The sequence below is a fragment of the Megascapheus bottae genome, chromosome 35 (genome assembly GCF_031878675.1).
Source record: "Megascapheus bottae isolate mThoBot1 chromosome 35, mThoBot2.hap1, whole genome shotgun sequence".
NCBI lineage: Eukaryota > Metazoa > Chordata > Mammalia > Rodentia > Geomyidae > Megascapheus > Megascapheus bottae.
The window spans coordinates 7,450,787-7,475,993 of record NC_143543.1 but is presented as its reverse complement, the minus strand read 5'-3'; the positions used below and the strand labels follow the sequence as shown (position 1 = coordinate 7,475,993).

Here is a 25,207-nt window from a genome sequence, read left to right as displayed (position 1 = left end):
GCATTTCTCTTAGGTACCTGTTCTTAGCAAATTTTGGCTTATTGACTCCTCTGTGATTTAGAATAGGGGTTAGCACACTTTACATGATCATGGCTAGAGAGAAAGAACTTCAGAGTTTGTGGGGCACAGTTTTTGCAGCTGTTACTCCCTTTGGCCTTGTAACACATCGGCTGCCGTAGACAGTACAGGAATGAGTGAATGAATATAATTGGCTGTGTTCCAATAAAATGTGTTTTCCAAAAATAAGGTTGGAGTTGGCTTATACTCCCACTCTCATAATTTGCCGGTCCCTGATTTATTATTTTATGTATTTATTTGTATATTTGTGCCTGGCCACTGTCCTTGCACTTTCTCAGGGCTAGGGCTCTACCACTTGAGCCACAGCACCACTTCCAGCTTTTTCTGTGTATGTGGTACTGAGGAATGGAACCCAGGGCTTTCTGCATGCTTTGGAAGCACTCTGCCACTAGGTCACACTCCTATTTATTTAATTTGCTGGTCATGGTTTTTAAACTCAGGGCCTGGGTGCTCTCCCTGAGCTTCTTTGTGCTCAAGACTAGAGCCCTACCACTTGAACCCCAGTGCTATTTCTGGCTTTTTCTGAGTAGTCTATTGCAGATTAGTCTCACAGAGTTTTCTGTCCAGGCTGGCTTCAAACTCTGATCCTCAGGTGTGAGCCATTTAACGTCAGGCTGGCTGTGATTTGTGCTAACTAACAAGAGCGTAGAAGTGACTGTTCCAGGACACTGTTCTCTCCTTGATGAGATGGATGGTAGGTGATGGGTAGATGAACATTTGCCAACTCACAAGAGCATAGAAGTGACTTTCCTAACTCACTCTTTTCTCTCCCTTGATGAGATGGGTGGTAGGTTGGTGGATGAAAACTTGCTCTGCTAGCCTGGAAGCTTGCTGACCCGCATTCCTGCTGTCCTTTCACCACAGATGTTTGATTTTACTATGCTCATAAATCTCTCTTTTAGGTGGGAAACTGCATATCTTCTGGTTTATACAAAGAGTGGAGGCAATGGAAATATTTCAGACTTTCAGAGACTGACACATTCATTTCCTTTACTGTCCTGGGATCTGCTAAGTCTTCCAGGAGATTCTACAATGAAGAAACAATAATTTAAGCCACTACATAATAATTTATATCTTAAGTTATAATGACGGGTGATTGCTGATGTGATTTGAAGGAGGGTTGTCTCTCAAAGGTCATGTGACAGGAGCCTGCTCCTTGTAGAACAGTGTTGTGGGGCATAATCTTGTGAGCGGTGAGGCTTGTGCAGGGCATCTGGCTCATGCTTGTAATCCTAGCTACTCGGGAAACTGAGATAGTTCAAAGCCAGATAGGGTAGAAAAATCCAAGAGACAGACTTTCAGCTGACATCAGAAACAAAAAGCTGGAAGTGGAGTTGAAGTGGTAGTGGATGAGTCTTGAGTGAAAAAGCTATAGGACAGCACCTAAGTCCTGAGTGCAAGGCCTAGTGGTGTGACCCAAGTGAACAATTTCTTTCAGCTAGGTCCCCATTCTGGAGTCTCCAAAACCCTTAAAAATAACACCACCATCTGGAGAGTAAGCATTCTTCACAGGAGGCTGCGGAGGATATATCTTATTCAAACCATCTCATTAGTGAAATAGGCACCATATGTAAATAAAGTTGTTTCTCTCAGAAGAGTGTAGAGTGTACAGCTTAATCTAGGGGTAATGAATGCACATAAGATACAAATGATTTATGCTATAGAAGTTGGAAAGAAAGGCCGGGAGTTTGGCCTACTGGTACAGTGCTTGCCTAGCATGCACAAAGATGCTGGTTCGATTCCTCAGTAACACATATATAGGAAAAACCCTGAAGGGTGCTTAGGCTCAAGTGGTAGAGCTCTAGTCTTGAGAAAGCCCTGAGTTGAAGCCAGAAGTGGAAATAAAAAAGAAATTGGAAAAAAGCTTGGATTCCTTCTTTAGTAGAAATCTTGAGGCTGTAGAGAGGTGTAGGGGTTAGGATAGTCCATATATTCAGAAAACACATTCAAAGACACAGCTGAGAAGATCACAGAAATCCACAAACTAGATTAGGGTGAGTTATAATTAGTCAATTCACAGAGGAGAGGACAGTGAGCACTGGCCCACGGAGGGGAGGAGGGTGGCCAGCATTCACCCAGAGCACCCTCTTGTAAGTGGACCTCACTGCACAATGGAGGGGAAGAGGGTGGTGAGCATTCACCTAGAGCGCCCTCTGGTGGTATGTGGCCCTCACTGCACCAGGGAGAGGAGGAGGGTGGTGAGCAGTCACCCAGAGCGCCCTCTGGTGGGTAGTGAAGCTCACTGAAACGGGGGGTGGGGGAGGAGATAGTAAGCATTCACTCAGAGTGCCCTCTGGTGGCAAGCGGAGCTCACTGCACCACTGAGGGGAGGCGGGTGATGAGTATTCACTCAGAGCGCCCTCAGGTGGCACGAGGAGCTCAGTGCACAACGGGAAGGCTTGGAAGGTGGAGAGCATTCACCCAGAGTGCCGTCTGCTGGGAAGTGGAGCTTATTGCACCATGGAGGGGTGAAGAGTGGTGAGTATTCACCCAGAGCACCCTCTGTTGGAAAATGAAGCTCACACCTCCACGGAGGCGTCAAAGGTAGTTAGCATTCACCCAGAGCACCCTCTGTTGAGAAGCGGAGGTCACTGCACCATGGATTGGTCTAGGTCTGTGAGTATTCACCCACAGTGTCCTCTGGTGGGAAGGAGAGCTTACTTCTCCGCGGAGGGGTGAAAGGTGGTAGGCATTCACCCAGAAAGCCCTCTGGTGGCAAGCGGAACTCACTGCACCACAGAAGGGTGTAGAGTGGTGAGCATGCACTCAGATTGTCCTCTGGTGGGTTGTGGAGCTCATTGCACCACGGAGGGGTCTAGAATGGTGGGCATACGCTCAGAGCGTCTTCTGTTGTGTAGTGAACCTCACTGCACAACAGGGAAGAGGGTGTGGTGGTGAGCATTCACCCAGCGCACCCTATCGTGGCAAGCAGAGCTCAATGCACCATAGAGGGGAGGAGGGTGGTGAGCATACACCCAGAGCACCCTCTGTTGGGGAGCAGAGTTCATTAGACTATTGGGTGGGGAGAAAGGTGGGAAGCATTCGCCCCAGCGCCCTCTGGTGGGAAGAGAAGCTCACTGAACCACTGAGGGGAGGAAGGCGGTGAGCGTTCCTCCATCGAGCCCTCATGTGGGAAGGGGAGCTCATTGCACCGCGGGGGGCTGTAGGGCGGAGAGTATTCACTCAGAGAACCCTCTGATGACAAGCGGAGCTCACTTCTCCATGGAGGGGTGAAAGGCAGTGAGCATTCGCCCAGAGCACTCTCTGGTAGGAAGTGTTGATCGCTGCAACACGGGAGGGGGCGGTGGTGAGCATTCACCTAGAGGGTCCTGTGGTGGGTAGTGGAGCTCACTGCTGCATGGGGAGTGTAAGGCATTGACCCTTCACACAGAGCCCCCTCTGGTGGAAAGTGGAGCTCACAGCTCCATGGAGGGGTGAAAGTTGGTGAGCATTCACCCAGAGTTCCCTCTGGTGGGAAGTGGAGTTCATTGCACTACAGGGTTTGGAGAGAGGCTGTGAGCATTTACTCAGAGCACCCTTTGTTGGGAAAGGGAGCACACTGCACTGCAAGGGTTGTAGGGCTGTGAATATTCACCCAGAGCACCATGTAGTGGCAAGCGGAGCTCAGTATTCCATGGAGGGGTGAAAGGCGGGGATTATTCACCCAGAGCGCCATCTGGTGGGAAGCAGAGCTCACTGACCTCGGATTGGTATAGGGCAGTGAGCATTTACCCAGAGCGCCCTTTGGTGGTAAGCAGAGGTCACAGCACCAATGATTGGTCTAGAGCTATGAGTATTCACCAAGAGCGCCCTCTGTTAGGAATCAGAGCTCATTGCACCACAAGGGGGGAGGCGGTGAGCATTTGCCCAGAGCACCCTCTGGTGGGAAGGGGAGCTCACTGCATTATGGAATGCACTAGGGCAGTGAATGTTCAGCCAGAGACCCCTTTGGGGAGTTCACTGCTCCACAGAGGGTTGAATTGTGGTGAGCATTCACCCAGAGTGCTCTCTGATGGGAAGCGGAGCTCACTGCATCACGGGAGGGGGAGAGAGTGAGCATTCATCCAGTTCACCCTCTGGTGGTAAGCAGCGGTCACTGCACCACAGAGTGGAGGAGGATGGTGAGCATTCACTCAGAGTGCCCTCTAGTGGGTAGAGGAGCTCATTGGACCATGGAGGGGGGAAGGAAGTGACCCTTTACACAGAGCACCCTCTGGTGACAAGCGGAGCTCACTGCACCACAGAAGGGAGGAGGGCGGTGAGCATTCACTCAGAGTACCCTCTGGTGGCAAGCAGAGATCACTGAATCATGGAGGGGAGGAGGGTGGTGAATGTTCACCCAGAGCATCCTTTGATGGCAAGACTCGTTTAATGGGAAGATACCAGGAGCTAAAGTAAGAAGCAGGAATCTATTAACATAAAAGTAGGCAGGACGGGGAGGGGGTAGCTGTGGTCAGAGATGGCGGCGGGGCCAATCTACGGGTTCAAGGTAGCCTTATTTTACATCACAAACCACAGCCAAACCTCCCAACCAGGAGACAGGCAGGTTGGATCTCCAAAACCAGGAAGTGAGCACTGGGCCAAGAGGTAGGCCTTTTATCGTTGATGTGAAGTGCCCCACAACTCCTCCCTTTGTTTTATTAAGCAGGTATTTGCCTTACTCGAGAAGTGTGCCTGTCTTAGGTTGTCCCCCTCTGGAGATCTTACCCGTCATTGACTACCACTCTAGCACTTCAGGCAATTTACCTGTAGGGTTGGCAGACCTAAACGGAGGTTTGAATAAGGGGGATGTCCAACGTCAGCAAAGGAAACCCTTCTGTACACCTGTACATCCTGGTAAGGGCCGGGGTCAACCTCACAGAGTTCCCAGTCTGACATCTCATAGCACAGCATATTGTTGCCAGACCACCTTTAGCTGAACGGCTTTCCCTGATCCTGCTTTCTAAGACACTGAAGGAGCTTATGGATTACACAAGATGTGAATGTGAATACAAAACCATTGTAACCAAGGGGCCCACCCACAAAGGGGACAAGGTAAGGGAGCCAACCATAGTCCAGTCCATAGATAGTTTGTATCGAGTTCATTTTAGAGGCATTTGGGAACCTCCTGTAGCCTTTTTAAGCAGATCAAAGTCTCGACTATTTGGAGGACTCCTGCAGTCAGGAAATCAAGTTGAGATTGTAGGTAGTGTCATTGTGGGCGTCGTGGATAATGATGCTCAGGATGAAGAGAAGGAACGTGACTGAGGATTCCAACCACAGCTAAGCAGGGTGTCCAGTATGGTCTCCTTATTCCTGAGAATGAAAGGGAGAAAGCATACCTCAAGAGGGGGTGCTCTTGGGTAATTATTTTTTTGTTAGCTGACAATATTTTAAATCTCTAGCCGGTACCCAAATTGGGTTTGATTCTCCCACCAGGAAGATACATCCAAATCCTCTCCCCACATTAATGAGAGGATCAGGGCCTCTCCAGTAAGAGGATCTCTTCAACAGACTTCAACCTTTAAATAAGACGTCTGATTAGACCAATGTCTCTGAAAGGCAGTCAGAGGCTGATCCTTGGAAAAATTTCAAATAATATAAGCATAGCTGTCCTCAATTGGTCATGGGGGTTGCCTCCTCCATTTTGTTTTATTAAAACAAGGCCCATTATCCATTTTAACCTGTAGGGGTAAACTCAAGATAACAAAACATTGTAAAGAATGGCTTTCATTGTGTCAGGCTCTTTCGCCAGAATGTGCAGTGTCCCAACAAACATGTGAATGAGTAGCTATAGACATAATTTTCCAAAGGGTGCTTAGTGGGTTACATCAGTCTGCCAGATAACATTAGGTTTAAGGCCTCAGGGATTGACCCCAGAGGACTGTAGAAGTGGGACTTGTAAAACTGGTATGCACAATTTACATGTCCTCATGATCTTTTTTCTTTTTAAATGCAATATTAGGATCTTTAGAAAACTCATATTAACCAGTTTCTTGTGTTTCAATTATGAATTTATCCATTGTTTTGGATGCTGACAATTTAACCTTGAACATGTTTACTCACACCCATTCACACACACATTCATAAAGATCTTAAAGCGTGCAAAATTAGTATCGGCCGTTCATTTTAAAAGGATTCGCGTACACACACTCACACAAACCTCAAGGATCCATATTTAGGATGGTTATCAATTTTACCATAATACTTTTTGCAGATGAAAGTTGGGTGGGAGTCTTAAACCTAGGAGAACTAAGACTGAGGTCTGTATCCTGCCACCCACTGTCTCTAGACCGTCACTACTAAGCCTGCCGAGTGGGAGGGGCCATACCAGGCCCTAGACCTACCCTAGGTGGGGACCAAATTTTTGTTTTCCAGAAATAAAGACAGAGAAGCAGAAACTTTTAAGAAACTCCTAAACTTCTGATGGCATGCCTGGCCTTAAACTACCAGAGTGACGGAAAGATCATGGGCCCTGGAATCGGGAATTCAGGGGGTGCCTCCCCTACAGAAATTTCCATTCCTTGGTAGCTGTCTGGCAGAGGCCATCCTAACCTCCATCATAACCTACTCTCAAACAGAACCAGACATTTAAAACAACAATACAAACTCAGATGAACGCTCTCACCAAACAACTTATTTAGACAGACATACATGGTGGTCGGCTGAATTTTACTGACCTCCGGAGGCTTTTGCTTTAAACCTGGGCGTCTTTTCCAAAAAAGGTTGTTAAAGGAAAATCACTGTTTCTAGAAAAAAGCAATCTTTTACCTCAATAGTATAAATATACAAATTATTAGGAATTGATGAAAGACTTGGGAGCCCTGGTTGGGTGGCTCCCATGGGCATATTTACTGCAGGGAGATCATGAAAAAAACTGTATTTGAAACTTTTATTTGCCGGATCCTTATTAACTTTAGTAGCTCCAATTCTTTTTCCAGCCAATAGGCCACTGCTCCCCATGCTATTAGACTGCGGCCTCTAGAATTGGGGGAGCAGTTCTATGCTAATTTTTTCATAACTAATGCAGTCATCATAGAATGTCACAACATCCTTGTCTTGTCTCTCCCTAGAGATTATAGGGCAGGTCCTCTTTAAGAGCAATGGCTGAATGGCTCTGGCCAGGACAGGGGCATGCCAATTGTTAAGATGCTGCTAGGCCAGCTAGCTGGGGCCTGCAGCAGTTTTTTGGTGGAGTTAGGCCTTTTGTCAGGCCTGAAAGACTTCCCTGTGGGGGATTCATCCCCCAGGGCTATCTCTTTTGAATTGGCCTTGCTGGCCACACCCATAACATCCTCTCCCAGCACCATTGTAAGAGGTAAGCATGCCTAGGCCTTTTGGGCTTGTAGGGCTGCAACCAGCATCTGTGACTGGTGGGCCTCAGTGCCTACAGCTCTCCAGCTCAAGGCTGGCACTTTGCCACTTTGAGCTCCAAAGCAACTCTGCCCAGCATTCTTCTGCTGGCAGATTAGACAGCACAGTCTCACACGGACTTTGCTTTGCCCGGATTAGCTCAAAACTGCAGCTTTCAGATCAATGAGTCCTACAAAGGGGTATGGTAAGAGCCAAAGTTACATCTGAATCTTAAATACTTAACACCTTAGTCTTTATTTGCTTTTGAAAAACTTTAAGTGCTCAAGGAACTTCCTTTGCCTTTTAGAAGAGGCTTTTTTTTTCTGAAGTTTAGATTACTGCCTAGAACTCCAACAGTTTAAACTAAAATAAGTTTTTCCTTAATGCAAGAACTACAAACATCATCAGTGCACCAAAAGTCTAAGTCTGGACTTAGTTTCCTTCTTTTTCTAAAATACATCCAATTGCAAAGTAGCATGAAACCAAATTTTAAGAAGATAAACTTTTAAACATTCCTTTAAAATATTAATCACATTAGCATCCCAAAAGTCACAGGACTGGGGGATTAACTGCCTGGTTCCTTTCAGACTGGGCATGGCACTCCTCATTAGGCCCATCTTTGGAGACTGCTTTCTTAAGCTCTTTTAGGGCTGGTCTATTGCTCCCAAGGTTAGCATTTACCAAGCATGGTGGGGGCGGGGAGTAAAATGGTGGCTTGACCCACGCTTTCGGAGGAGCAGCCACTGTATGGCTAGTTAACCTCCTCTTCTGGTGCAGGGGAGGAGCAAGATGGTGACTTGACCTCCTCTTCTGGCTTAACACGTGGTGAAGAGTGGGAGGAAGGATGGTAAAATGGCGGAGGCCGCTCTGCCTCCCAATTGTCTGCTGCAAATTCCGGGGCAGGAGCACTTGGTTTAGGGCTCTGGGGCCCGATCCCAGGATCAAAGGGGCCCAAAAATCCCTCCCCAGGATGAGGCTCTAAACCCTTTCTTTCCTGAGCAGTGGAAAGGCCAACTCTCCACGACCCTGAGCGCTCCTTATCAGGAGGGCCAACTCTCCACAACTCTGAGGGCTCCTCAATTAAAGTTTCCTTGGCCCTAGATGTAACTGAGTCAGGATAGAAGCAGGCCTTAAGGTAAGACAAGATCGGAGAGACCCTGAGAGGAGGGTCCTCTCCCAAGTTAATCTTCCTCCTTCTCACCAGGAGATCCACATGGTCCCATGCGGCCCAATTGAAAAGAATGGCCGCCATTAACAAAGCGGGTGTTAAGGCCTCCCAGACCTTCTTAGCCTGGGGGTCTGAAATCTCCAAACTTCTGCTTTTAAATCTAGACACTGTGAGCACCGGGTTCTCATTCTATAAACCTCTGCTTTTAAATCTAGACGCTAGGAGCGCCGGCTCCTCATTCTTGGCGTGAGATTGCCCCATCTTTTCAGGGAGACACATACCTCGTAATCTGCATATCTCGGCTCATAGACAATTCCGATTCTGATGAGCATTACTTTCGTGCCCCACATTGGGCGCCAGAAATGTCGGGGTTTTTAGCCCTCTTTGCCTCCTGACCAGCAGGAAGGGCAAAGAGAACACGCCCCGACTAAGACAAGACCAAGAAAGGTTAGGGCCGGCTGGCCGCCTTCACCCAGCCGTCCCTTCTCCAGAGGGAAGACACAGACGCGCCAGGGAGAATGTCACAGCAGACTCGATTAATGGGAAGACACCAGGGGCTAAAGTAAGAAGCAGGAATCTATTAACATAAAAGTAGGCAGGACAGGGGGAGGTAGGTAAGGTCAGAGAGGGCGGCTGGGCCAATCCATGGGTTCGAGGTAGCCTTATTTTACATCACAAAACATAGCCAAACTTCTCAACCAGGAGAGAGGCAGGTTGGATCTCCAAAACCAGGAAGTGAGCACTGGGCCACCAGGTAGGCCTTTTACCCTTGATGTGACGTGCCCCACACCTGAAAACTCAGACTAACCCTAAACCTAACATGAATACTAACCTGAACTCTCAATTTAACCCAGACTCGAACACTGTCTCTAACCTTAACCAGACAGGAGGCTGAAAGCACAAATTCTACATCATTCTGAAGAGCCTAGTGGCCCTTGCCAGAAAAGCCAGCCTCTGGTGATTCCTGAGCTCGGGGGAACACAAGTGTGGCCCACACAAGGAGACAAGGCACATCTTCTATCAGGTGGACAAGGATCCTCTCTGTGCACAGTGCTCCCACTCTCAGGAGAAAGACTCTCACAGCCACCAGCCCGTGGAAAGGCCTGCTGAAGAGTAGCAGGATGCCATTTGCAAGCTAATTTCAACCATCTGGAACAAGATACAAGAAAAACAGAGGAACATAGACAAGAACAGGAGACTAATCATTAGGTGGGTTAACTATGTGAGCCTGTACCACTAAGGAGGTTTTTGCAATGCTAGATCAGAAATGCCACGAGGAGGAAAAGCAGCATTCAGAGAGAATTCTCAGCCAAGGAAGACAGGGTTTATGGCAACTCATCTATATGGATGATTCAGAAGAGGCACCAGCTCAGAGAAAACTATCAGGAGCTGATCCAGACATACCAGAAAGTAGACCTTGAACTTCTCCAGGCTGTCGACTTGACAATGGAGAGTTGTAAGGAAGTGCTGGCCTTCATGCCTGGCCTTCTGAGGCCACAGCTCAGTGCTCTTCCAGTCCATGGAAAACTGGAGAGACTCAACAAGGACCAAGTGGTCACTCCCTTGCAAGAGGATGCCCACAATCAATATGAGCTGCACCCTCCTCCGCAAGAGGTTGGAGCCACCTGAGGAGACGGGCTTGGGAATCCTCCTGAACACTCCATCGACTCGACCGTGTTCGGGGTCCAGGTCTTCAGCTCCGGGAAACATTACTGGGAGCTCAGTGCCAACGGTTCTTCCACCTGGGCTGTAGGAGTCTGCTGGTACTCAGCTGTGGGGAGAGACCTCCCCATGGATGTATGTAAGGACACCTTTCTTCTCTTAAGTATGAAATCCAACACCTATTACAGTCTTTTCACCACTTTTCCTCTTATGTCTCACTACATGGAGATTGCCTCTGGACCAGGTTGGGGTCTTCCTTGACCTGGACAGTGGGAGTGGGGGCTTTTGGAATGTCGAAAAAAGTTCCCTTATCTGGAGATACCCCAATGGCATTCTCCAATTTCCGGTCAGGCCCTTTTTTCACAGGGGCAACCGATTGCAGTGAGTGGTGAGCCTTTCCAGGTGTTGGGAACTCTGCACCGGAGAACCCAGCTCACAGGTGTTTGCCATCCCAACTCAACCAACAGGTAAGCCAAGGGCTCTGTGTTCTGTTGTCTCAGCTATGGGGAAATGGTGAACAGGAAGATCACAGTCCAGAAGAGACCATGCCAAAACACAAGAGCCTCTTCCAAAAACAAAAGCCAAAACAAAGCAAAAACAAAACAACAACAAACCCCACACCCAAATGAAACCAAAAACCAAACAATGAACGACTCCTCCCCCACAACCCTAAACAGAGAAACAGAAACAACAAAGGAAAAACAAAGAAAACTGTAACCACAACCAAAAGAAACCAACAAGTACGCAAGGAAAGACAGGTTCCGGTCGTTTGACCCAGTGCAATGGAGTTCTGGCCTAGCTGGATCCCTTTCCTTGATACCACTTTATTTGACAAAGCTGACTGAGATCCTCCTGTTCACACTTTCCCCATAGCTGAGATGATGGGCCCTAGTGCTCCTGGCTTCCCTGTATGTTGGCTTTCCTGTAGAGTTGGGTTGTTGATAACTTTTGAGATGAGGGCATTGCTCAATGCGTGAAGACCCTGCCCAACAGAGGTTCCTAAGGTGTTCAAAAATATACTTTAGGAGGATGCCCAAATAACATGACATACACTCCCTCAGCTATTTTGAGTAAACTCAAGGAGCAATGGATGTTTCCAGCCAGCTTGCCCACCTTTGGGTGTTTAAGTCATAAAGTGAGAGATGCAGAGAAATGAGTTGGGGGAGAAGGGAGGATAAAAGATGGTTTGGGGACGGATGTCTCATGTCTGAACATCCTAGCTACACAGGAGGCTGAGATCTGAGGATTGCAGTTAAAAGCCAGTATGGCAACAACAGGAACTGAAACTCTCACCTCAAAGTAATCATAAGAAAATGGGAAGTTGTAATGTGGCTCCAGGTGCAGGACAGTAGCCATGAGCTGAAGATTTCAGGGACAGTGCAAAGAGTTCAAGCCCCATTACCCACAAAGCAAGCAAGGAAGCAAAGAAACCAGACAAGAAAAAGGACAAAAAGGAAAGAAAGGAAACATTTTAGCCATGGCGTCAAACCTCACTTTCACTGAAAATTCACCTGAAATGGACAGGGTAGAAAGAAGTTGTCAGAACTATTTGCATGAAGAAGGAATTGAAAGGTGTTCCTGCTGCTGCAATGTAAATTCCAGCACCTATTCATATGTAAATAAAGTTACCTGGCACAGGTGCATGGTTGCAAGCACTTCCAGGGGCTCCGCCCCTCTCAGCATAAATAAGAGCGTTGGTCGGCCTCTCAGGCCTCTCGGAGGAAGGGCCACCCCAGCGAGACCGTCTGCGTTGGAAGGTTGATAACGCTGCTGAGTGTGCAATTGGTAGGATCTTCTCTTTTCATTCTTGTCAAATGTTGGTTTGGTCTTTTTTCTGATCGCTTAGTGGATTGGTTCATTTTTTCCTTCGGTCGTTCTGTCGGTCGGTCTCGGTCGATTGTTGGGCTAGCACCCGGGCCTGAGGACGATCCCTGAGTTCCTCTGGGCTCTAGGCTAGTGCTGTGCCACAGCGCTGGGGCTGATTACTGAGTGGTTGAACGGAGGGAGGAGAGAAGGGCGTCAGGCGGGCCTTCCTGCGTGGGCAGGCTGGGAAGCAGGACCTTCAGATCTCAGCCCCCGAGTACCTGAGATCAGCGGTGTGAGCATGTGATGCCTGGCTCTCCGGTTTCAACTATGGACGGCGAAGATCTGCAAGCCTTCCAGAAGGAGCTCAGCTGCGCAGTCTGCAGAAATACCTTCCTAGACCCAGTCACCATAGACTGCGGCCACAGTTTCTATCGACCTTGTCTCTGCCTGTCCTGGGAAGAAAGGCAGATCCTTCCTAGAATGGAAAGCCATATACATTATTTAAGAGAAAACCCAAACTAGATAGACAAGTGTTAATAAATAGAAGTCTTTAATATTAATTTTTTAAAAATAATACAATATATATGTTACATGACAAATATACTATCTAAAATGTAATATTGGAGTATCTAAAGATCACATACAACTAGAATATTGCCTTGTAGAAACAGGCTTTTAATATATTTACCATTATAGGAATAGCAATCATAATATTATTCATCATCATGAATAGTGATCAGAATAAGTACTATTCTTTTCTTTTCTTCTCTCTTCTTTTCTTTTGTTCATTTTCTACGAGGGTGGGACAGTGCCACTTCTGGATTTTTCTTAGTATGTGGTACCAAGCACACATACCACTATGCTACACTCATGGCCCTAAGTACTATTCTTTAAAAGGGGCCTTACATCTGCAGTCTTAGTTATTCAGGAACCTGAGATTTAAGGACCAAAGTTCAAAGCCAACCTGGGTAGTAAGGTCCATGATTATTGTTTTCATATATTTTCATTGTAATTTATAGAAGGGTTACATTATATTCGCCAGATAAAATGTGCATTAATTCACATACATTGATACCCTTTCTCATGTCTTAGTCATCATTTCCCTACCCCCCACTGCCACCCCTCATCCTATTCAGGAAGCTGAGATCTAAATGCCAAAGTTCAAAGCCAACATGGACAGTAAATCCATGATTCTTTTGTCTCCAATGAACCAGCAAAATAGCCAGAAGTGGAGGTACGGCTCAAGTGGTAGAGCACCAGCCTTGAGGGAGAAAAAGAAATCTCAGGGACAGAACACAGGCCCTAGAACTAGCACATTAAAAAATAACAACAACAACAAAAACTAAACAAACTGAAACAAAGGACGGGGATATAATATAAATAGTTTTATTTATGTATATATATTATACATATACATTATGTTATATCATTACATTTATAATATATTTTATGTTATATATTTATATTATATTTTATATGTTATATATATGTGTTATATATTTACATTACGTTATATTTTATATATGTATATATACATAAATGAAACTTACCACATTGCATATTTAATCTGACATTTAACCTTATTTATATTAGATATATTATATATATTTATATATTATATGTAAACAAAGGTTGTATTGGAAATTTGTCATAGTGGTACAGTGCTTGCCTAGCCCACATGAAGACCTGGGTTCCATTCCTAGGTACTACATAGAAAAATAGCTGAAACTAGTTCTATGACTCAGGTGGTGGAGCTCTAGCCTTGAGAAAGCCCAAGGAGAGTGCTGAGGCCCTGAGTTCAAACTGGGACTGGCAAAAAAGGGGGGTTATATGCATTATTATTAAAGGTATGAAAAGTTCATATATATTATTAAAATAAGGTTGTGTATTATACACACACACACACACACACACACACACACACACACACACACACACACATATATATATATATATTTAAAGCTGCATGAAGTAGTGCATGCCTATAATCACAGCATTTTGGAGGCAGGAAGTCTCAAACATCAAAGTAACCTGGTTTGTATTTCAAGATCCTCTCTCTTTCTCTCTCTCTTTCTCTCTCTCTCTCTCTCTCTCTCTCTCTCTCTCTCTCTCTCTCTCTCTCTCATACACACACACACACACACACACACACACACACACACTCATACACACACACGTCCCAAAACAAGAAACACTAAAACTAAACCAAAACTCAAACAAGGTATTATTTTTCCTAAACAGCAATTAATTATATATAAAAGTCTGCTTATTTGAAAAATGCTACTCAGTTTGTGGACACTTGACATGTGCACGCAGGCTTTAGAATTGTTGAACTGCTTAGGAGCTGAACGTGGGAATAAAATTGTTGGTATCATTAGTAATGTGTTTCTTCCTATGGGTCTTTTTTATTGACCAGCCTTTTGCACTTTTGTAAAAAATATTTGCTTCATGTCGAGAAGGCCACAGAGATGAAATTAATGAGAAAGGATTAGAAAAAATTCTGGGGGAGGAAAGTGCTTTGAGGACCTTTCAGAGTTGCTAAGGAAATTCTTGTAGGTTCCTCCCCCCATCTCCATTTAGTTCAATAGCTACTAAAGGAAGTAATACAACTGAGCATGCCCAAGCACTAAGGAAACAAGTCTGCTGGGAGGTTTTTCCATTTCCTTAGTTCTGCTTTAATTTCCTTTTTCAGGAGTTAAAGGTTTCATCAAAAATGTCCTTTATATTCTTAGTTAAGGTAATTCCTAGGTACTTTATTTTCTTTGAGGCTATTGCAGAAGTACTTGCTGTCCTGATTGTTGCCTCATTCCTCTCACTGTTGGCGTACAGGAATGCAGTTGATTTTTGAGGGTTAATTTTATAGCCTGCTCCCCTTCCAAAGTTTTGAATCAGCTCAAGGAGCTTGGGAGTATTGTCTATAGGATTCTTTAAATACAGGATCATATCAACTGCAAAGAGGGATAGTTTTATTTCCTTTTTCCAATTTGGATCCCCTTTATGCTTGCTTCTTGCCTTATTACACTGGCTAGGAATTCTAATATTATGTTAAAGAGCATTGGAGAGAGTGGGCATCCTTGTCTCATTCCTTATTTCAATGGGAATGGCTTTAGCTTTACACAATTAAGTATAATACTAGCTGTGGCTTTGTCATACACAGCCTTTATTATACTGATGAATGTTCAACAACCATACAACGGACAAAGGCCTTCTCTGAAGAAGAAACAAAAATGGCCTATAGACACATGAAGAAATGCTCAACATTTCTGGTCGTAAAAGAAATGCAAATCAAAACAACTCTAAGATTCCACCTCACTCCAGTTAGAATGGCCGGGATAAAGAAAACTAATAACAACAGATGCTGGAGGGGATATGGCCAGGAGGGATCAATACTACACTGCTGGTGGGAGTGTAAACTCATTCAACCACTATGGAAAGCAGTATGGCATTTCCTCAAAAAACTATTCATAGAGCTCCCCTATGACCCAGCACTTTCACTACTTGGCATTTACCCAAGCATCCAGAAACAAGGACATACTAAATCCACTAGAACAACAATGTTCATTGCAGCACTACTTACCATAGGAAAGATAGGGAACCAACCTAGATGTCCCTTAGTTGATGAATGGATCAACAAGAGGTGGTATTTGTACACAATGGAATTCTATGCTGCTGTCAGAAAGAACAACATCGCCCCATTTGTTAGGAAATGGAAAGACTTAGAAAAAATCCTATTAGGTGAAGTAAGCCAGACTCAAAGGAACTTAGGCTCAGTGGTTTCCCTCATTTGTCATAATTAGTAGAAACCTTGGGCTCTCCTAGCAGAGATTTGAAATAGAGCAAAACCTTGATACAAAAGGCCATATAGTATGAGGCTAAATGAAAGGATCTCTAGGATATAGAAACATAAGCCATATAATGAATGATTGTTGTCCATAAGGTACTATGTTATCTCTCATCTCTTTTGCTGTCACTTGGTTATATCATATTGTTACAGTATCTCACTTTGTAATCTGATATATAGGATATGTTTGTATTTGGTTATTTGAAATTGGATAGGTATGGGGGGAAAACAAGATGAGGGGTGCGGGTGGATGGAGGGAAATGGGGACCAAGACATTTGAAAGGGTATCAATATATGTGAATTAATGCACCTTCTATCTGGCAAATATCATGTGACCCTTCTATTAATTACAATAAAAATATATGAAAAAAGTATCTTGTATTTAGAACTGATTGCATATATATATAATGTATAATACATATTTTAAAAGATTTGTATTTAATGTATTTTATAATATATATTATGTATTACATATCATAGATTGGGTATGAGATATAAAGTATATTATATATAAAATAATTTTATGGAATGCTTTTCTATAACGAGTATATAGTTTTGTTATTAAAAATTACAGTGTTTCCAAAAAATCATGTGCTTCTTAAACTTATAGGCATATAATAATAACAACACAATATAATTTTGTAATAAAATCTATGTGAGGTGAAAATCTAGAGCTAGTGGAATGGTTTTGGGAATGGAAGTTGAAGCATCATTGTGTTCTAGGGTCATGGTTCTCACTGGTGACAAAAGCTGAATGTATGTCTACCCTGGCATAACAAGGGCAAATGCAAGTAAGATATTCACTAAAAGCATCTCCATAGATCACTATCCAGTATAAGTAGGATTTAAAAACTACCAAAATATCAGTGACATTACAATGGATGAGTAGAATCTTAGAACAATTATTTAATTGAGCAGTACACAGTGATGAGACAACATAAACCACCAAACACACAACAGTATAGGTGATACAACTGAGCAAAATGAGGGCTTATGATATACTTCTGTTTATATAGGACTAAAAAACTGACCTTGCCTTTCTTGCCTTTCCTTTCTTTTTGTGCTGGTACCAGGACTTGAACTTAGGGAATCACACTCTTACTTGGCTTTTTGCTCAGGGCTCTACTACTTCAGCCATACCTCCACTTCCTGCTTTTTAACTGCTCAGGCTGGGTTCAAACTTTCATCAGATCTCAGTCTCTTGAGTAGCCTGATTACAAGTGTGAGCAGCCTTCACCTGGCTTTGAAATTTTTGCTTTGTTTTTAATTGTTGTGATTTTAAGTCAGATCCTAGATGATCCTAGATGCTGGATAGTTTGAGAAAAAATTATCCGTGTTTATGTTTGATATTTGTTCTGGGATATGTTGAAGATATTTGGGAAACTGATTTTTTTGGGTCATGATTCAAATTTTATAAACAAGGACCAAAGAAATGTTTCATCTAGAGTTAATTATTTACATATGATTGAGGCCAAACCCTTGTTAGTATTCCATTAACTATAAAGTTTTCCATTTTGTGGATTTGGTTAAACACACCTCTTGGCATTTTTTGAGCTATAGACTTTGCTTTCCTAATAATTTCTGTTGGATTTTTCCAAAGCCTTGGGTAATTTCCTTCTCTACTTGGTTAATTAATAATCAAATGAAAAGTTGTAGGCATTCTTCTAGAGTTTCCTACAGTTTGTGCAGCTCTCTCCTCTCTTGTGCTCTTATAACCATGGAAATAATTCCCAGATTCTCAGATCGTCTTTCCTCTGAGTGACTGGCAGACCCCAAGGCCAAGGTGTGTCAAGACATCCAATGAAGTCAAACAAATGCTCTCTAAGTAAGCAGGAGTCTATAGGGGTTTGAGGACGTTATGTTTTCTCTTCCAGTGTGTGTGTGTGTGTGTGTGTGTGTGTGTGTGTGTGTGTGTGTGACAGAGAGAAAGAGACAGAGACAGAGAGATAGAGACAGACAGACAGACAGAGAGAAAATCCTTCACTTCCTGAATCTGTTTCATATCTATTTTGTTTATTTACAGATTTATTAATTAGGAGGTAAGATAAATCTATACTCTTCTGGGTTTTTCCTTTTGTTGCTGTTTTGTTTTTCCTTTGTGGTAGTCCTGGGGCTTGAACTCAGGACTTGTGCAGTGTCCTTGAGTTAGTGCTCTACCACCTGAACTATACAAACATGTCCAACATTTCAGTGATTAATTAGAGATAAGTGTCTCATGGAGTTTATTGCCCTGGCTGGCTTTAAACTCTAATCCCCAGATCTCAGACTCCTACGTAGCTAGGAATACAGAAATGAGCCACTGGTGTCTTGCCATAAGTTCATATTATTTTACTCTATTTTTATCTACCATGGAAAGAAAAATTAACTATTATGAGAAAGTGATGACATGTAAATTGTCAAATGAAGAGCAGAAACTAACATTTATTGACTGTGCCTGTCTTGGGCTATGCTCAGGCACCATTAGCTCAGCCACCATATGAGAGTAATACAATGAACTTAATGTATAGTTAAAGCAGATTCCAGAGTGTTTTATATATCCATGCATTCTCTAAATAGCAGAGCTAAGAATTAAACCTTAGTCAGCTGGCAGAGTGCAGTCTGTTTTCTTGTAAAAAGACATCCTCATACTAGACATTTCTTAAAGACTTTCACTACTGAATTCACCTACTTGAAAGTGCATTGAAAGGTAGGTATTGGAGGCTTGCATTTGTAGTAGTAGTTGCTCCAGAGACTGGGTTCTGAGTACAAAGCCAGCCCAGGTAGAAAAGATCATGAGGATCTTATTTACAACTAACCATCAAAAAGCCTGAAGTGGAACTATGGCTCAAGATTGAAGCACTAGCCTTGAGAGAAAAAGCTAAGAGACAGAACTTTGGCTCTCAGTTCAAGGGCCAGTACTGGCACGCACACACACACACACACACACACACACACACACACACACACACACATACACCCACTTGCACAGACAGATGTTTGAGCAGTCTATCCTAAGCTTGCTTCATGGAAGCTCCTGTAAGAGCGTGTTTTCTCATTCATAGTCAATACCTCACATAATTTTACAAAGAGAATAAAAGAGAAATTGTTATGGATCTAAAATTAACTAAAATATGATGTATGTATGTATGTATGTATGTATGTATGTATGTATGTATGTCTCTATCTTCTTTTTTAATTTAGTTTCATTTTTCTTTGCCAGTCCTGGGTCTTGAACTCAGGGCCTGAGCAATGTTCTTGGACACTTTTTGCTCAAGACTAGCACTCTGCCCCATGAACTATAGCACCACTTTTGTGTTTTCCTTTGTATGTGATACTCAGGAATTAACCCCAGGTGGTTGTTCATGCTAGGCTAGTACTATACCACTAGGCTATGCTCCCAGCCCCCCCGACTATCTTCTACTTATCTATCATCTATCATCAATCTTTCTGCTATATATCTATCTATATATCTATCTATGTATCTATCATCTACCCAACCATTTATCATTAGTCTTTTTGGTATCTACCTTCCATAAATTCACCTATAATCCATCTATGTACCTGTTTATGTATGTACGTATGTACACACGTATGTGTGTATTTGTGTGTGTATGTATGTATGTGTGTATGCATGTATGTATGTATGTATGTATGTATGTATGTATGTATGTATGTATCTATCTATCTATCTATCTATCTATCTATCTATCTATCTATCTATCTATCGGTCTCTCTGTCTGTGTGTCTCTATTTTCTGTGGTCTCTTTTTGCTATTCATTTGAAATTCTTGTGTTGGTATGTTAGATAATTTTTACTGATTATCCAATGGCTATGTTTCTTTTTGAATTTTAAAATGTGATGTGGTACATGTTTTTCACATGATTTATTTGAAGAACACACCTGAATTATTGCTGTTCACAGCCAATTCAGAGATTAAATAATTGCATGGTTCAATACTACTTGATTTATAATGACCTAAGGATAGTGTTTTATAAATCTATTCCCTTTTAAAATTTATTTTATTATTTTTTTCCTGTCCAGGGGCTTGAAATCAGGGCCTAAGCACTGTTCTTGGGTTTTCTAAAGTCTAGACCATTACTACTTGAGCCACAGCAGCACCTCTGGCTTTTTCTATGTTTGTGCCACCAAGGATTGAACCCAGGTTTTCATGCATGCTAGGCAAGCACTCTCTCACTAGGCCAAACTGCCAGCCAGTCTCTTTCCATTTATATGATAATTTTGTCCTGACACAGGGAAGACACAGACTTTGACCTTTTCAAATGATATTGGAATTCTTTCAGCTTCATTTTAGTCATGTCTGTGTGTATGTGTGTGTGTGTGTGTGTCTGTGTCTGTGTGTGTCTGTGTGTTTGTGTGTGTGTGTGTATATGATCTTTGTCTCCCTAGAAACAGATAATTCTCTATCACCATACTATTGTACTCTCTCCTGATCCTCTGCTTCAGCTTTCCAAAAATGAGGTAAAATCCTGGAACTCACTTTCTTTTACTAAGTTTTTTAACATAGTTTTTATTGTAATTAATAGAAGGGCTACATTGTATTCACCAGTTAAAAGGTACATTACTTCACAAACATTGATACCCTTTCTCATGTCATGGTTCCCATTTCCTTTCCCAATCCCCCACCCCTCATCTTGTTTTCTCCATTTCCATATCATATTTCAAATAAACAAATAAGCATATATACAGTATATCAGATAACAGAAAAATGCTGTACAATTATGAGATAACCAATGGACAGCAAAAGAGATGAGAGATAACATAGTACATTAAGGACAACAATCACTCATTATATGGCTTTTTTTTTGCCAGTCCTGAGCTTGAGCTCAGGGCCTGAGCACTGTCCTTGGACTTTCTCAAGGCTAGAGCTCTACCACTTGAGCCTCAGCACCACTTCTGGCTTTTTTCTATGTATGTGGTACCGAGGGAATCGAACCCGGGTCTTCATGCATGCCAGGCAAGCCCTTTAACCACTAGGCCAAACTCCCAGCCCCCATTATATGGCTTTTAATACTACATCCTGGAAGTCCTTTCATTAGGCTCATACTGTAAGTCCTTATGTATCCAGTTTTTGCTCTATTGTATTTCTCTGCTCGGAGAGCTCAAGGTTTCTATTGATTATGAAAAATGAGGAAAACCTTTGAACCTATGTTCCTTTGAGTCTGGCTTACATCCCTTAATATAATTTTCTCTAAGTCTTTCCATTTCCTTATAAATGGGGAGATGTCTTTATTTCTAACAGCAGCATAGAATTCCATTGTGTATAAATTCCACATCTTCCTGACCGACTCATCAACTGAGGGGCATCTGGGTTGGTTCCATATCTTTGCTATGGTAAATAATGCTACAGTGAACATTGTTGTGCTAGTGGATTTAGTATGGCCTTGTTTCTGTATGATTGGGTAAATTCCAAGATGTGGAATTGCTGGTTCATAGGGGAGCTCTGAGTGTAGTCATTTCAGGAAATGCCATACTACTTTCCATAGTGGTTGAATGAGTTTGCATTCACACTAACAGTGTAGTAGTGATCCCTCCTGTCCATATCCCCACCAGCAACTATTGTTACTAGATTTCTTAATCCTAGCCATTCTAACTGGAGTGAGGCGAAATCGTAGATTTGTTTTGATTTGCATTTCTTTTATGACCAGAGATGTTGAGCATTTCTTCATGTGTCTATAGGCCATTATTATTTCTTCTTCAGAGAAGACTCTCCTTATGTCTTTGGCCCATGTTTTAATGGGATGTTTGTTAATTTGGAGATTAGTTTTGGAGTCATTCAATTTTTTGAGCTGTTGACATATTTTAGATATGAGGTCTTTTTCTGTTGTGTGGTGAGTGAAGATCTTCGCCCATTGTGTAGGCTTTCTATTTAACTTGCTAGCTATGTCCTTTGCCATGCAGAAGCTCTGCAGATTAATGTATTCCCATTTATCCAGACATTCTCTGATTTGTTGTGTTTCTGGGTCCTTATTCAGAAAGTTTCGTCCTATGCCATGGAGACCTACTGTACCTCCTATTGCTTCTTGTCAAGTTTTCAGTGTATCTGCTTTTATCTCAAAGTCTTTGATTCTTTTTTAATTAATCCTGGTGCGGGGTGACAAAGAACTATCCAACTTTATTTTTCTACAGGTTCATCACCAGTTCTGGCAACACCATTTGTTGAAGAGGCTGTCATTCTTTCATTCTATATTTTTGTCATGCTTATCAAAGATTAGTTGGCCATAGGTCTGTGGGATAATATCCAAGTCCTAAGTTCTATTCCATTGGTGCAGCTCTTCTGCCAGTATCAAACTGTTTGGGTTACTATAGCTCTATTGTACAGTCTAAGGTTTGGAACTGATATACTTCCAGTGCTGTTCTTTCTGATAAGAATTGTTTTTGCTATATGGGTCTTTTATTATTCCATATGAAATTTTGGATTGCCACTTCTATTTCCTTAAACGATGACATTGGGATATTGATGAGTATGCACTGAATTTGTAGATAGCCCTTGGCAAGATTGCCATTTTCATGATATTAATTCTTCCAATCCAGGATCATGGGAGGTTTCTCCATTTCCTCAGTTCTGCTTTAATTTCCTATTTCAGGGTTTTAAATTTTTCATCAAATGTTCCTTTACATACTTATTTAATTACTAGGTAATTTATTTTCTTTGAGGCTATTGCCAAAGTAGTTGCTTTTCTGATTGTTGCCTCATTCCTCTCATTGTTGGCATAGAAGAAGGCAGTTGATTTTTGAGGGTTAATTTTATGCCCTGGTACCTTGTCAAAGTTTTGAATCTCCTCAAACAGATTGGGAGTGGAGTCTATATCGTTCTTTAAATACAGAATTGTTGGGAGCCAGAGTGGAGTCAAAGTGTACTTTGATTTGCATCAGATAATTGCTTGATTGTCTTATTGTTTTTTGGCCTTCTCCTGTTCAATTGATCTGAGATTTACCATATGAATGTAACCCCCAACAGTTCCCTTATTAACCATCTGGATGTAACACCTGGCAGTACCCTGGTTTCAAGAAGGGATATAAGCTTTGAGTTGATAATAAACTGGGCTGCAGTCCTTAACTGGGCTGCAGACCTCCCGGACCCCATGTGTTTGTCTCTCTTCTAATTTTTTCCAGTCCCTGCCCCCTATTTCAGGAACCCCAATTTGCTGCTGGTAGGCTCTGGCAAGTGGTGCCCGAACAGGGACCCTGAAAATCTGGGATGAATGTGGAGGACCCCGCTGTGGTGAGTGATGCATCATAGGACTATTAAGAGAGCATCTTAAGAGAGTGAGAGAGTGGGAGAGTGTATAGTTGGGAGTAAAAAATTATGGGTCAAGATGGCCACAGGCTATATGTGCCGGTCCTAAGGAAGTTACTTGAAGCCTGCAGAACGTGGGTGGGACAAGGGCAGCTTGAGAGCTTCCTACAGTTTATGGAGGAGGCATGCCCACGGTTTCCAGAGGAGGGAACCCTAAATTTAGAAACCTGGCCAAGGATAGGGAAAGGAATTCAAGATTATTATAGTGTAAATGACCCTGAAAAAAACCCAACAGAAGCTATTACTTTATGGAATTTTGTAAATGAATGTTTAGATCTTCAACATGAGAATGCTGAACTTAATCTTGAATTAATGAACCCTTCTGAGAAACCTGAGGTGAGCCATATGCCCCAGTCCGGGAGAGTTTAAATGAGATTTTGAGAAGGGAACAGCCAGTAGATATTGAGTATAAGAATTCAGGTTTGGATAATAGGAAGGAAACATATGATGAGGACTGGCTGGCTACGGGAAGTTAAGAGAAATCCTCCATCTATTATCTAAGACAGGGATAGTACAGAGATCCCCCTCAGAAGTAGGAAATAGATACAAACCCCCGGCCACTATCTTGGCCGAATCTAATCCTTACCCCCTATTCCCACTGCCTTCGGCTGCAGCCTTGCAGCCCCCAACCCCCTTCTCAACCCTATGCATGTCTAAAGGTCCTAGCAACAAGTGCCTCCTAACAGGCACTACAACCAGGCACAGTGCATCGCAACTAAACCTGGCTCAGGCTGCTAAAAGGCATGTAATATCGATCCCAGCAGGACAGAGAATAGCACAGGTAGTGCTTGTGCCTTTACTTCCCGTGGGGACTCCTAATTCCTCTGCCCCACGTGGACAGAGAGGATTTGGATCCTCTGATATCTATTGGGTACAAAGCATAAAACAAGAGAGGCCTGAGATGACTTTATTTATACAAGAAAAACCCTTTAAAGGAATATTACACACAGAAGCAGATGTGTCTGTGATATCTAAAGAGCATTGGCCAGCCCAATGGCGCCTAACAACCTCTATGACTTCCCTATGAGGGATTGGGAGTGCAACAGAACCACAGCAGAGCAGTGCGATCCTTGCTTGGAGAGATGAGGAAGGGCACTCTGGTCATTTTCAGCTATTTGTCCTGGATCATCTGCCAATTAATTTATGGGGTCGTGATATCATGGAAAAAATGGGAGTGTATATGTTTAGTCCTAGTGCTGTAGATACTAAGCAGCTGCTTGATCAAGGCCTCCTCCCTTCTGGGGGACTAGGCTGAGCACCACAGGGAGGGCCAGAGCCACTCTAACCCCAGTCTTGCCCACCGAGACAAGGGTTAGGGTAAAAAAATCATTGCAGCTCAGCAGCTGGCACAGAAACAGCTGGATTTGGGGCATGTAACCCCTTCTAACTCTCCATGGAATTCTCCAATTTTTGTTATAAAGAAAAAATCAGGTAAATAGAGGCTGTTACAAGATCTAAAAAAGTAAATGCAACTTTGGAACTGATGGGGACATTACAGTCCGGCTTGCCTTCACCCATGGCAATCCCAAAGGATACCTATAAAATTATTACAGATTTGAAAGATTGCTTCTATACTATATACCTGGTGCCTCGAGACTGTAAGCGTTTTGCCTTCAGCGTCCCTTCTGTTAATTTTAAAGAACCCATGAAACGGTATTATTGGCTTGTGCTTCCACAGGGCATGGCAAATAGCCCAACTTTATGTCAAAGTTTTGTAGCTAGAGCCATTTCTTCCACCCGTGAAAAATTTTCTTCTATTTATATTGTTCATTATATGGATGATATTTTGTTGGCTTGTTCTGATCCTACTGTCGTACGACAAGCCTTTGGACAACTAAAGCAAAATCTGAGCCTCTTTGGCCTCATAATAGCAGCTAAAAAGGTTCAGGAACAACCCCCATTTACATATTTGGGCCATATATTAGGCCCTCACTACTTTAAGAGGAAATATACTTAATCATGCTTTATTTGTTTTAAATTTTTAAAATTTGGACGTAAATAATTCCGCTGCTCAGTGATTCTG

General features: G+C 42.9%; 1 pseudogene; it reads left to right on the top strand.

Annotated features, from left to right (window-relative positions):
• The window catches only part of LOC150042576 (ubl carboxyl-terminal hydrolase 18-like), a 48,889-nt pseudogene extending 47,764 nt beyond the window's left edge, over positions 1 to 1,125 (top strand).
• Positions 1,126 to 25,207: the final 24,082 nt, after the last annotated feature.